Source organism: Myxine glutinosa, chromosome 14 (genome assembly GCF_964187855.1).
Source record: "Myxine glutinosa chromosome 14, kmMyxGlut1.1, whole genome shotgun sequence".
In the NCBI taxonomy this organism is placed as follows: domain Eukaryota; kingdom Metazoa; phylum Chordata; class Myxini; order Myxiniformes; family Myxinidae; genus Myxine; species Myxine glutinosa.
Window position 1 is genome coordinate 10,052,954 of NC_136274.1, and position 12,008 is coordinate 10,064,961.

Below are 12,008 nucleotides of genomic sequence, written 5' to 3' on the forward strand. Positions count from 1 at the left end.
AAAGTTTGGCGATTCTACGTGCAACGGTGTAGACGCAGTGCTGCAAACAGACAGACAGACAAACAGACAGACAAACAGACAAACGAACAGATCAACATACTTGCCGGAATCTTTTCCGGCAAGTAACAAACGAACAGATCAACATACTTGCCGGAAAAAATTTTCCGGCAAGTAACAAACGAACAGATCAACATACTTGCCGGAAATTTTTCCGGCAAGTAACAAACAGACAAACAAACGAACAGATCAACATACTTGCCGGAAAAATTTTCCAGCAAGTAATAAACGAATAAGACCTGGGAAGGAAATTTTTTGGGGTTTTTTTTTTTGTTTTTTGTTTTTTGTGAGTACAGATATTAAACAAGGAGGTACGGGGTGAACGACTGGGACGAAACAGTGAACGAAAATAATTTCAGCGCATTCGACGAATCGCTGAGAGAAAAACAAACCACAAGGTCAGAGACGGTACGGTAGTCCAAGCCTACGAGTACTAGGCCGCAGAATACTCGATACCATTAACCGACGATTGTGTATACATGTACGAAAAATTAGCACCGAAAAGGTAAAAAATTGCACATGTAAAGGTAAAAGTTTGCACACAAAATTTTAAAATCACACAGGTGATGGTAAAAAATTGCACATGTAAAGGTAAAAGTTTGCACACAAAGCTAAAACATCACACAGGTGAGGGTAAAAAAATTGCAAATGTAAAGGTAAAAATTTGCACACAAAGGTAAAAATTACACACGTAAAGCTAAACAATTACAAATGAAAAGGTAAAAAATTGCACACTTTAAGGTAAAACGTTTAAGATCATAAAATTTTTAATATTCACATTGCTCAATCCATAAGATATTAGTAAATTGCCCTTTGCTTTATACTGAGTATTTCCTTCAGTACTTAAAACTTACAATAATTCCTCTTAAGTCTAGTAAATCACTTGGATTAAATCACTCTGGGATAAATCACTCTGGGATTAAAGCACTCTTGGATTAAATCACTTGGATTAAATCACTCTTGGATTAAATCACTCTGGGATAAATCACTCTGGGATTAAATCACTTGGATTAAATCACTCTGGGATAAATCACTCTGGGATTAAATCACTTGGATTAAATCACTCTGGGATAAATCACTCTGGGATTAAAGCACTCTTGCATTAAATCACTTGGATTAAATCACTCTTGGATTAAATCACTTGGATTAAATCACTCTGGGATAAATCACTCTGGGATTAAATCACTGGGATTAAATCACTCTGGGATTAAATCACTCTGGGATTAAATCACTCTTGGATAAATCACTCTGGGATTAAATCACTCTTGGATTAAATCACTCTTTGATTAAATCACTCTGGAATAAATCACTCTGGGATTAAATCACTCTTGGATTAAATCACTCTTTGATTAAATCACTCTGGAATAAATCACTCTGGGATTAAATCACTCTTGGATTAAATCACTCTGGGATTAAATCACTCTTGGATTAAATCACACTCGAATTAAATCACTCTTGGATTAAATCACACTCAAATTAAATCACTTGGATTAAATCACTCTTGGATTAAATCACTCTTGGATTAAATCACTCTTGGATTAAATCATTCTGGGATTAAATCACTCTTGGATTAAATCACTCTTGGATTAAATCACACTCGAATTAAATCACTCTTGGATTAAATCACACTCAAATTAAATCACTTGGATTAAATCACTCTTGGATTAAATCACTCTTGGATTAAATCACTCTTGGATTAAATCACTCTTGGATTAAATCACTCTTGGATTAAATCACTCTTGGATTAAATCACTCTTGGATTAAATCACTCTGGGATTAAATCACACTCGAATTAAATCACTTGGATTAAATCACTCTTGGATTAAATCACTCTTGGATTAAATCACTCTTGGATTAAATCACTCTGGGATTAAATCACTGTGATTAAATCACTCTTGGATTAAATCACTCTTGGCTCATTGCTATAAACGTGGTAAAGCTTTCAGACCTTAAAACCCACAGTAATCATCTTGTTACTTAAAACGATTAAATCATTCCTAGATTATAAACCAATAAATAACTCGGTGCATAAAACCTAGGCAATTACTTCTTTCATAACTTGAAACTAGTAAATCGTTCATAGATTATAACCTATTAAACATTTGATTGCTTAAAACATTGTAGATTATTCAGTGCTTTAATTTTTGTAAATCCTTAAAACGTAGTAAGTATCTCGTAACCTAAAACTATTAAATCATTCCAAGATTATAAACCAATAAATAACTCGGTGCATAAACCTAGGCAATTACTAATTGCTTTACACCAAGTAAATCCTTCATAACTTAAAACTTACAATCCTTCTTTCATAACTTGAAATGAGTAAACCATTCATAAATTATAACCTATTAAATAATTCATTGCATACAGCCTTATTGTTTACTTGATGCTTAAATCCTAGTAAATCATTCAGACCTTAAAACTTTGAGCAATTCTCTAATAACTTGGAACTTGTAAATTAAAACTTACAATTCTTCAAAATTAAGTCGTAGTTATTTTCAACTTGAACAAAAACATGAGAAAAGTATTAAATTCAATGAAATCGTCCTCTCTCTTTCATGAGCCTCGTCTTTGTACACAAATAAGTTATTTTGGTAGATTAAAAGCATCCTAGGATTTAAGTGAAGTGTCGAGTGTTTCGGGAGCAATGACCTTAAGGAAGGAATGTAAAACGTATTGAGCTATGAACTCCTCTATTTCCTCATTTTGTTTTTTTTATAGAAACAAGGTAGGCTTATCAGGCTGCACTTTACCCTTATTTATCATTGCACAAAACCATAACAATAATAAATTACTTTGTGGAATGTTAACAATGATCAAAGTACAAAAGTGAGCAATATAAATAGCAACATTTTCCTGAGCCATGTTAGAATTACAAATGGTTTTCATGATGCAGTACTGGTGCCAACAGGAATAACAGACTCTTGGAGGTATGCACACTCATCTCTGAACCGTTTAGCCTGGATTCGAATATCGACCCAACTACAAACCGTCACCCTTTTGCAGGAAGGCCGAGGCATCAATGTGTGTGCAGTCTATAGTCTATAGTTTCTATAGTTTCTATAGATTATAGTTTCTTCTTTCATATGCAGCACAAGGCTGTGAGTAGAATATCTGCCACTGATGCAGTGATCCCAAAAGGTTCGGGCAGGAATATTTGTAATGGGGAGTAATTAATTAGTAATTAATTTTAAAAGAAACTTTTTTTCGTTTAAAAAAAAAAATTTTTTTCAATAATTTTTGAACAAACAGTAATGCGTTAATGCAGATGGTGACAGCTCGCCTACTCTTTGTGAAGGACATCGTAGGATCTTTAACCTACATCATTTTTGCTCTGATATGCATTGTCCGCTGTGAGACCTTATATAGACAGGTGTGTGCCTTTCCAAATCATGTCCAATCAATTGAATTTACCACAGGTGGACTCCAATCAAGGTGTAGAAACATCTCAAAGATGATCAAGAGAAATGGGAGGCACCTGAGCTAAATTTCAAGCGACATAGCAAAGGGTCTGAATACTTGTGTAAATGTGATATTTCATTTTTTTCTTTTTAATAAATTTGCAAAACTTTCTAAAATCCTGTTTTCTCTTTGTCATTATCGGGTATTGAGTGTAGATTGATGAGGGAAAAAATGAATTTAAACGATTTCAGCAAAAGGCTGCAACATAACAAAATGTGAAAATAAATGAAGGGGTCTGAATACTTTCTGAATGCACTGTATAGATATATATGTTTAATAAACAGGAAGTAATTCCTGCATGAGGATAGTGTGAACAAATACTGACTCAACCCGGGACTCAAACCCACAAACCTCATCACTTACGCGGTGACAGCCCACTGAGCTACTTATATATGCTCCCTCAAGATCGGCCCTCTGACCAAACCTTCTCTTCAAGCTTGAGACATTACATCATATTTCACCACAGTCACTGAACTACTCCCTCAAACTTTTGTTTCCGTGGTGGTGAAGTGTTTTGAATCACATGGTGGTGAGGTGTTTTGAATCACGTGGTGGTGAGGTGTTTTGAATCACGTGGTGGTGAGGTGTTTTGAATCATGTGGTGGTGAGGTGTGGTGAATCAAGTGGTGGTGAGGTGTTTTTAATTACGTGGTGGTGAGGTGTTTTGAATCACGTGGTGGTGAGTTGTTTTGAATTACGTGGTGGTGAGGTGTTTTTAATTACGTGGTGGTGAGGTTTTTTAAATCACGTGGTGGTGAGGTGTTTTGAATCACGTGGTGGTGACTTGTTTTGAATTACGTGGTGGTGAGGTGTTTTTAATTACGTGGTGGTGAGGTTTTTTAAATCACGTGGTGGTGAGGTATTTTGAATTATGTGGTGATGAGGTGTTTTAAATCACGTAGTGGTGAAGTGTTTTGAATTAAGTGGTGGTGAGGTGTTTTAAATTACGTGGCGGTGAGGTGTGTTGAACGCGGTGATGAGGTGTTTTGAATTACATGGTGCTGAGGTGTTTTAAATTACATGGTGGTGAGGTGTTTTGAATCATGTGGTGGTGAGGTGCTTTGATTCACATGGCTGTGAGTTGTTTTTAATTACGTGGTGGTGAGGTGTTTTTAATTACGTGGTGGTGAGGTTTTTAAAATTACCTGGTGGTGAGGTGTTTTGAATTATGTGGTGATGAGGTGTTTTAAATCACGTGGTGGTGAGGTGTTTTGATTCACATGGCTGTGAGTTGTTTTTAATTACGTGGTGGTGAGGTGTTTTTAATTATGTGGTGGTGAGGTTTTTTAAATTACCTGGTGGTGAGGTGTTTTAAATCACGTGGTGGTGAAGTGTTTTGAATTACGTGGTTGTGAGGTGTTTTTAATTATGTGGCTGTGAGGTGTTTTTAATTATGTGGCTGTGAGGTGTTTTTAATTATGTGGCTGTGAGGTGTTTTTAATTATGTGGCTGTGAGGTGTTTTTAATTATGTGGCTGTGAGGTGTTTTTAATTATGTAGCTGTGAGGTGTTTTTAATTATGTGGCTGTGAGGTGTTTTTAATTATGTGGCTGTGAGGTGTTTTTAAATATGTGGCTGTGAGGTGTTTTTAATTATGTGGCTGTGAGGTGTTTTTAATTATGTGGCTGTGAGGTGTTTTTAATTATGTGGCTGTGAGGTGTTTTTAATTATGTGGCTGTGAGGTGTTTTTAATTATGTGGCTGTGAGGTGTTTTTAATTATGTGGCTGTGAGGTGTTTTTAATTATGTGGCTGTGAGGTGTTTTTAATTATGTGGCTGTGAGGTGTTTTTAATTATGTGGCTGTGAGGTGTTTTAATTATGTGGATGTGAGGTGTTTTTAATTATGTGGCTGTGAGGTGTTTTTAATTACGTGGCTGTGAGGTGTTTTGAATTACTTGGCGGTGAGGTGTTTTGAATTACGTGGTGGTGTGATGTTTTGAATTATGTGGTGGTGAGGTGTTTTTAATTACGTAGCTGTGAGGTGTTTTGAACTACATGGCGGTGAGGTGTTTTGAATTACGTGGTGGTGTGGTGTTTTGAATTATGTGGTGGTGAGGTGTTTTTAATGATGTTGTGGTGAAGTGCAATCGTCCCAAACTTTTAGTCTGCACCGACACCTCCCCTATGTATGTATGTATGTGCTGAGAGCTTCATTGTTGAATTATTATTTGTGCAAATAAATTTGGGCAAAGTAATTGTTTGTATTATGATTGGTGTAAATCATGACAACACAGCAACTCAGGTACAGTCATTATCCTCAGTTAAAAAAGCCTGTTCCTATGTAACGACGCGTGGTGAGGCGAGTGCAGCTAACCGAGCCAAGCCAGTGTATATATAATTATATATATATATATATATATATATATATATATATTGTGGTTTTAGAACTCACACTTTTGTAAATAATAATCACTTGTAAATATGACAGTAAAGGTTAAAGCTAACACCCTTAGTTAGTCCACAAGCAACACGTAGGCCACCATAGGAACTCAGTTATTTCCTTATTATGTGTTTTAGATAAGGCCGTGTTTCCAATAGTTGAATCTGCGTTGCATCAATCAAATAGGGAGGAGGCCCTTTTGTTCATTTTGTGACCTCTCTCCAAATTCTGTTACTCGCCTTGGTTAGCGTTCGCTCAGGCGTCGCCATTGACCATGCGGTCGGCTTGAGGAAGAAGGGGGCAGAACCCCAAGAAGAAGGTGTGGCCACGTCAACTCACCATCAGGGCGTGGCCGGTAAGCCCCCACCAACCAACCAGGGCTGAGGTGAGCTCGGTGGCGGGCGTGGTTTCGGAGGAGTGCGTAGTAATCTTGGCTCGCATTATAAAACTGCGCGTGCAAAGCCCTTTCACGAACTTCTTTCGGAGGACTCACGTGAAAAGGACTTGTTGGAGGCGCGCCTATTGTGAGGGACTGCTTTTGATACGGAGTGCACATTGGAAAAGGAGGACTCCCTCACTGGCGCTGAATGAGAGCTTGGGAGAGAGGGAGCGTTTAGCACGACCGTCCATCTGTTACATACGCTAAAGGACACGAGCCTCCCCCCCCCCGCCATATGTAAGGTCCGCTCGCGGTTGAACGATATGCGCAAAGCTGCCTGCCGGGTTTTCGCCCACGGAACCGGAGCCTCACCTGGAGCCTGGAACCCATCGCCTGGACCATCTACCTGGACCTTCCACCCTACCAGCTACAGTCCCGTGTGAGTGTGTATATTTGTCTGGGAACGTAAGTTAAGACTGTGTAGTTAAGCCTGCCCTGTGTCCTCCTTCTTCTTCTTCTTCTTCTTCTTCTTGTACATTCTTTCCTTTCCTCTTCTTTTTGGTTGTAAATAAATCACCATGTTCTTTCTTGGTTTTTCCCTGATCCGATCGCATCCGTCCTTTCTTTCAATTGAGTGCCTGTGGCACGATTTCGGAACCGCTCAGAATCGGGTTAGTCATTGTTAACGGCCTGAGTCACGGCTCGCTTCGCTCGGGGTGTCCACTAACGCCGTGGCTCGGGCGGGGCTCATTTCCTCGCTTCCCGGAAGGCGCTGGTAATTAGATAATAGGAACAATTCGGCCTACCACCCTATTCAGCGCTGACCGGAAGTGCCGTCATAGCTCCAGGACTCGGGACGGCCAGCTTAAAGGACAAGGGGGTTAATCCCCCCTTGATAAGGGGAGCGCCGACCCCCGAGATCTGTAACTATATATATATATATATATATATATATATATATATATATATATATATATATATATACAGTGCGTATCAAAAAAAGTTATTTATTTTGACAATTTACATGTGGTTTACTAATTAAGAGGAGATCCTCAGCTTTCCATTGATACCTTCCATGCATCATTGCTGTCACACATGACCGAGTACATGTTCATTGAAAATGACAAGTTCAAATCGCATTTTTACAAATTTGGCTAATCGATGCAAGTCTGGATAACTGGGGCAAAATGAACGTCAGATGTGAACTTTTCTCAGGAATGATTGGCCTTTATGCACCCACACCTTCAACATGTTCACCTCCCCTTTCAACACAAAGCTCACAGCGGCGGAGCATGCCCTGAACTGCTCGTCTCACCATAGCCGGGTCATTGCGCAAAGCATCCACTTCATGTCCAATATGGCCCTGCATTTCGTCAAGATCACGGGGAGGAGTTACGAACACCTTGTTCTTTAAATGTCCCCAAAGGAAATAATCACATTGTGTGAGGTCAGGTGATCTTGGCGGCCATTTCACTGCATGGTTGAGGGCGATGACTCGGTCTCCAAAGAGTTCCCTCAGTAGATCTCGGACAGCGATAAGACGATGTGCTGTGGCGTCGTCTTGGGCCCACCAGAGATATCTGAAGACACCACGAACCTGTCGCTCAAAGTTCTCCAGCTGCGGTAAAACTTCATCATTGATCATCTGCAGATACCTGCTACCATTGACATTCCTTTGAAAGAAAAATGGTCCAATCACCTGACCACTTCCACAAAGTCCCAACCAAACAGTCCACTTTTGTCGATTCATGTTGGTGTCAAAATTAAATTCCGGGGGTTGTCCTGTCGGTGCATATTCAAGAACATTATGGGTATTGACCTTGCCGTCCATGGCGAAAGCAGCTTCGTCGCCTATAATGAGATACCGCAGGAAATTGACATCTGCTTCGCAATGTGCTATCAACCATCCGGCAAGCACCAGCCTCCTGGCAAAATCCCCTGGCGTAAGTTGATGCCGGATGTGAATCCGATATGGATGTTGGTGGAGGTCCAGTCTTGTGATTCGGTTGAATGTTGCCGACGGCAATCCCGTCCCATTTCGTCTTGCGCTGGTATCTCTAGGATGCTCCAAAACATGCTGCCTTACTGCTGCAATGTTCATTTCCGATCACCCAGTGCGCCTCCTACCAGAATTCCCCTTGTTGCGGTTGAGGCTAGTGCCATGCTCTTGGTATTTTCTAACATTCGCCCAGATGGTTTTGGCTGCTGGAGGCTCCCGTTCTGGTAAACGTTCCCTGAACGCATCACGAGTTCACTGCAAACTTCCAGTTTGGTGAAAGGTTGTAACCACGAAGGTCCACTGTTCAGTCGTAAGTTGAACCATCTTTTCAATGACTCAGACTGTCTCTCAACCCATACAATGTAGGCCCATCTTAAATACCCATCTTAAACAAAGGATGACGCAACCGACGATTACCAGACCAGCTTAACAATTTCACATAATCAACATGGCAGTCGACAAGTAATGCATCCATTTCAAACTGTCTTGCATCGATTAGCCAAACTTGTAAAAATGCGATTTGAACTTGTAATTTTCAATGAACATGTACTCGGTCATGTGTGACAGCAATGATGCATGAAAGGCATCAATGGAAAGCTGAGGATCTCCTCATAATTGGTCAACGACATGTAAATTGGCAAACTAAATAACCTTTGCATATTAACCCCTTGAATTCGGATTACCTTTTTTAAAATATGCACCGTTTATATATACTAGGGCATGCCCGTACTATATATATATCTAAAATTATATCCCCCCCCTCTATTTACATGAAATGGTTTGGTCCATTCGCAAAGCCAAAGCGGACGGCTTGCGAGTACGGTGACAATCCCCCCCCTCTATTTACATGAAATGGTTTGGTCCAAAGCGGACGGCTTGCGAGTACGGTGACAATCCCCCCCCTCTATTTACATGAAATGGTTTGGTCCAAAGCGAACGGCTTGCGAGTACGGTGACAACCCCCCCCCCCCCCTCTATTTACATGGAATGGTTTGGTCCAAAGCGAACGGCTTGCGAGTACGGTGACAATCCCCCCCCCCCCCCTCTATTTACATGAAATGGTTTGGTCCAAAGCGAACGGCTTGCGGAGTTTGGTAAAGAAATCGCCATAGCTCGGTAACTACTTGTCCGATTAATTTAAAACCTTGAAAAGGCACATCCTCGGGTCCCCAGCAATATACCTGGCAAGTTTCAAGTATATCGGACCGGTAGTTGTCGAGAAACAGCGGTCGCATACACACACACAGACACACACACAGACACACACACAGAGATTACTGGAATTATAGATAGATTGTCGCGCGAATGCCCTCGGTTAAGACCGTTGGATCGCGGATAGCCTGAACGGGCTTTAACTCCGAGGGCGACGATCAATTGCGGATTTGACTTACAAGCACGGGTGAAAGAAGGAAGAAGCAGAAGAGCTCTTACCTGTAGCGATCTCACTGGCAGCTCTGATCCCGTAGGAAATGAACTCAAACGAACACGGGGGTAAAATGTACAAAAATAAACAGGTTTATTTCACGGAACCCGATACAAAGGAAACGCGATGGAAGAACTAATTCTAAATTGGGACGTCCCCACACAGATTTCAAATACGAGACAAAGGGAGAATGAATAAAATATATGTCTCGTCGTGTATTTGTGAATGTGAGCTTATCTGTGTCTGGCAGTGTAGCGTCGGGTCAATGCTCGAGCGCGTCGTCCGACGCAGCTCCGGTTGGCGCGAACTGCCCGGACCTTGGCGCGGAGCGGCCCTTGGCGCGCCTGCTCATCAGCGCTCCAACGCAAGCCCTGCTAGTCATTCGTCGTTCGCACACCAACGCAAGGAAGAGAATCGACAGTGTTCCTTCTCTCCACCGTCTTTTGAAATGCTCGTTCCTCCACCAGGTCCGAAGCAAGAGAAAGCCCAGCGCAAAGGGACAGTCAGGAGCAAGAGGCCAAGGGAAGAGAAGCGAAGAGAGCAAAATTCTGGCAAGCGAGTCGTTTTGTCACTCGCGGTGTGACGTCAGCCCTTTCTCTCCCCCAACCAGTGCCTCGTTTCTTTGTGGTTTTCGCGCCTTCTGACGTCACCGACGCTTGCCCTTCAATCAGCGACCTGCTTTTAAGTAGTGTTTTTGCGCCTTCCGCACTGATTGGCCGAATGTTCACGCCTTCCGCACTGATTGGCTGAGGTGTGAACGGTCGGTGGCCAATCAGTGTGCTGCTTCCTTCCACCTTCCTTTCACCAATCGGTGGCCAGCTTCTTACCCCAACCAATCACATGTTCTCCTGGACGTGGCTATTGCTTGTTGGTTCTTCCAAAGTCATTGTGGCGGCGGGGAAATTATTTAATGTGTGGTGCGCTAATGGGCCTATCTAATGCCTATGGGATGTATTGCCATAAGGAACACTGGGATGCTCACTGAGGGAATGACACAAGGGAATTTTACCCATAATCCCTGTACTAATTAGCATGCCCCGCCCCCTCGTAGCAGGGACAAAGATACAAGCTTAATCCGACATTCGGGCTACAGAACTTATTACATCTAGATTCGCTAGCACGACAGCCGGACACCTACCTATGCAGATCTACCTAAATCTATATATTCATAGTTGATAACAGGTGGTTATATTCAGGGTGTGCACGGGCAGGTTTGAGGGGGTAAAAAAAGAAATCACAGTCCTGGTGGTTCAGAGTGAGGGGAAGCAGAGGACCCAAAGTCTCTCTTTTTAAATGTGTATCGTATGGCATCACCTGGTGTAAGCCGGTATTGTTGATGATGGAAGCCGGTATTACAATTCATAATGAAATATGCCATATATTTCATAAAAGTGGGGGATTTAACCCTGGACAGGTTCTTTGCTAGTTGCAACAATGAGCGCAACGACCCGCAGAATGGTATCAAGCCGCATGCGTGTCCCACTGTCCCATCCTCAAGCATAAGCTGGTGGACATCAAAGATCCCTTGATGTCTTTCACTAAGAGTAGGCAATTGTCTGCATACTTGTGCTTTTGTATATAGCGCCATGATAGCTGTCCAATTCCATCTTGTGTTACTCTTTTGTCAAAAGAAAATGGACAACATTGGACAATCATCTTCATGCCTTTTTCCCATTTTGTCCATTGTGCCTCGATCAACAACACATATCAAATTCCTCACTCAAGGAGACTGGGATCTCATGATGTCTTCCCATTTGCTAATTCATCGGTCATAGATTTTTTTTCCAAGTCCATCCCTCCTTTGCAAAGAGCTCATGTTCCGACAATGACTTTTAAGATGGATACCTACTCCAATAGGTGTGATGAAAATTTAACAGAGCCTCTTGCCAGAACCTGACGGTCATAATGTCATATAAAATGTGTGAATGATAATCACACTGAAGGATTCGAGTTGGGAGGATAAAAACGAAAAAGCATGATAAATATGGTGAACATGTAAGATGAGCTACTGTGCAATCTGCAAGACACCGTGAAAAACAGCAAAAATATTTTACACCTTTAATCCGAGATCGATTGTTAATGGTGGAAAACTGCATTGTGGGTCCAAAATGGTGCTGGAAGAGGTGTGACTGGGATAACGAGACAAAACCATTGGAGGTGATCTGGCCTAGACTCCTCCATTGCAGCGTTTGCTTTGTCTGTGGATCTTTTTCTGGTTTCTAGATTGAATGAAGTTTGGAGATGGCAAGTAGTCCTTTGTAAACTAGGAACTGGCAAGTAGTCCTTTGTAAACTAGGAACTGGCAAGTAGTC